Below are 2,702 nucleotides of genomic sequence, written 5' to 3'. Positions count from 1 at the left end.
TTTGGGACTGTGTGTATTCCCAGTTTCATGCAGTTTCCAATAAAGTGTAAATAATTGCTGCCCTCCTCAGGAGGCGTAGTCACCACGAAGAAGTGAGTTGAAAAGGTCAGACGTGTTCTGCATGCCAGCTCTAAAGTGGTGTATTAACAGCCCAACGACATATTCAGGAGATCATCTGAGACATAACTACCTGGATAAGTTACAGATGAATACTGTATTTGAGGTAGAAGGCAAGGCTGCTTGGATATTGGCTTTGTCTCCATTAACCTGGAGCACGGTGTTAAAGGATCTGTTTGTGGAGAGAAAATGACAGGTAGTCGGGCTGACGGGGCTGGACTGAGACAGTTAAAGGCCCCTTGCTGCATACGATAATTAATAAATAAAATACCAGGGGAGCCCCTGCCATGCCTTCGTCTATGACAGGGGCTGTCTCCAGTGCGCTAAAGCATTAAATGACCAATTTCTGTCAGACTAACTTCCACCACGCTCTCTCTCCCTTGCCTTTCTTTCTTTCTTTCTCCTTCTCTTTTGCTTGCCCTCTCATCTCCACTACACTCTCACCCTTCTTTCCCTCATTCCCTCCCTTGCTTCCTCGTTTTCTGAAGTGGGGCTACTTTGCTCTCTTTGCACTGAGTTTTTCAGCGACTGATGGCTCTAGTTCATTTCTGCTGAATTAATTGGTCCCTGAATGAATTCTGTTGACAGGGCAATTCATCATGTGTTTGGCCTGACAGTGACTGGGTGTTGGTAGTGGAGGGGGTGGCTGTGTGGACTCTGTGTGTGTGTGCATGTTGGGGGTAGGGGTTGAAGCAGCATGTGGAGCCAGTCAGAGGTGGTGGGGGTTGGCGATTGTGGCCTCACACTTTTCTTTCTCCCCTCTTTGCCTCATCTCTTCTTCTTCCTAGATGTCCTACTGGAGCTGCAGACGTCTAGGTGCCCTTGTTGCACCATTTTATCAAAACAGTTGGGCTCCTGTCACGCTGAAGACCCTCTCTCTGCTTGAAAGGGGCACACAGATCAGTGCTACCCCATTTTACCCATTTTGACCTTTTGTTACGACCCTGCACACTTCCTCCCCAGCATCAAATCCCTTCCCACCACTTCATGTGAAGAACACCACTCCTCACCCCACTGCTCCTGATCCCTTTTGGAGAGTGACATAATCAGGTAGTGAGGCATATTTAGTGCTTAATTACACAATGTGTCACACAATGGCCATTCAAAATGATAATTTAACTCCTGAAGGGAAATTGCTCGGCACTGCTGACTGATCTAACAGGGGTGGGACTGGTATAATAGCATATAGTTGGCAGATGAGGCCTGGGTTGAGAAATGCAGCAATTGCATTTCTCCAGACAGCTCTCTGACTGTTCATTATTCTAATTGTGAACTGTGCTGCAGTACAGGATGCACACCAAGCGTGAGCATCCTCTGAGCTTGAACATAGAGAAAAGCTCTTTAGGCTGTGTTGAATCAATCAATGCTCACTCATTACAAACATCACAGACTCGTGTTCTTGTCGTCTGGATGCTCTCACCCGCCGACAGTGAAAATAACCTCATAATCATCATTCTGTCAGGATCATCAGAGACTGGGCTTGAACTCACTGCCTCACTGGAATAATTTTACTATGAGGTGGTGATTTATTTTCACAGGAACACTTTCACAAACCTTTATTTTAATCTTCAAAGCCTTTCATCCTTGGATTACAATGATAAACAGGCTGTTGCTTCTTCAGGGACACTTTAAGGCTTTTATATCTATTTAAATTACACATATTCACTTCAAAATGTAAACAACATAATAAATAACCCTTTCCATCTAGCAAAACATAAACATATGCATTATACACTGAAACAATCCACTACTGCTTCTTCCCTACCCAGATTCATCTGGGATTAACAGAGTTAACGAAGGCAGCTTTGTGAACAATACTGCACCCATGCAGCCACTAATTAAAGCCGCTTCTAATGAGGGCTCACTGATTGACACGGCAAGGTTGGCCTCTCCCCTCGCCAGCATCAACTATGACAGCCACATGATGAGGCTGATGACAGGCTTTCATAAAGGCAGATGACAGGATGTCACTGCTAGACCACCACCACTGCTTGTTTGAACAATACCGCACTCATATGACACCTTGAGATGCCAAGTCTTGGATCATGAATGTTTACACCCAAGGTGATGGTTAGATATTGAATTGTAGGTGCTTAAACTATAGTAATATAGACAGAATAAAGATGGTTGGAAAGAAGACACACACAGTTCTGCTACACATACTGTATTTGTCTTTTAATTTTCATTTTTTCTATAATCCTTGTTTTTTTAGATAGATAGATAGATAGATAGATTAACACAACAACCCACAAATCAAAATGATCAGAAATAAAACTGAAAATAGTGATGTCTAAATCATCTGTGTCTTGTGTTACACTGAAAACAATACAGCAGCACATTTTTTGATGTGATACGCCATCACTTTTATTCTTTGTTCACAATAAACCCTCACTTCAATTCTGATGGGACCGTAAAGAATTTACCACGGTGTGATGTTGCCGTTCCTTTTCACAGCACTTAAAAGATGTTTATAGACTGAGGACACCAAGTGATTTTGAATGTGTCAGGTGTCATTTTGTCCCATTCTTCCTAAAAACAAGTCTTAAGTTTTGTATTGTCTTGTTGAAATATGCATGGGCATTCCT

Source organism: Monopterus albus, unplaced genomic scaffold, assembly GCF_001952655.1.
Source record: "Monopterus albus unplaced genomic scaffold, M_albus_1.0 scaffold60.1, whole genome shotgun sequence".
In the NCBI taxonomy this organism is placed as follows: Eukaryota; Metazoa; Chordata; class Actinopteri; order Synbranchiformes; family Synbranchidae; genus Monopterus; species Monopterus albus.
The sequence above is the reverse complement of the archived record's forward strand: the minus strand, read 5'-3'. Positions refer to the sequence as shown.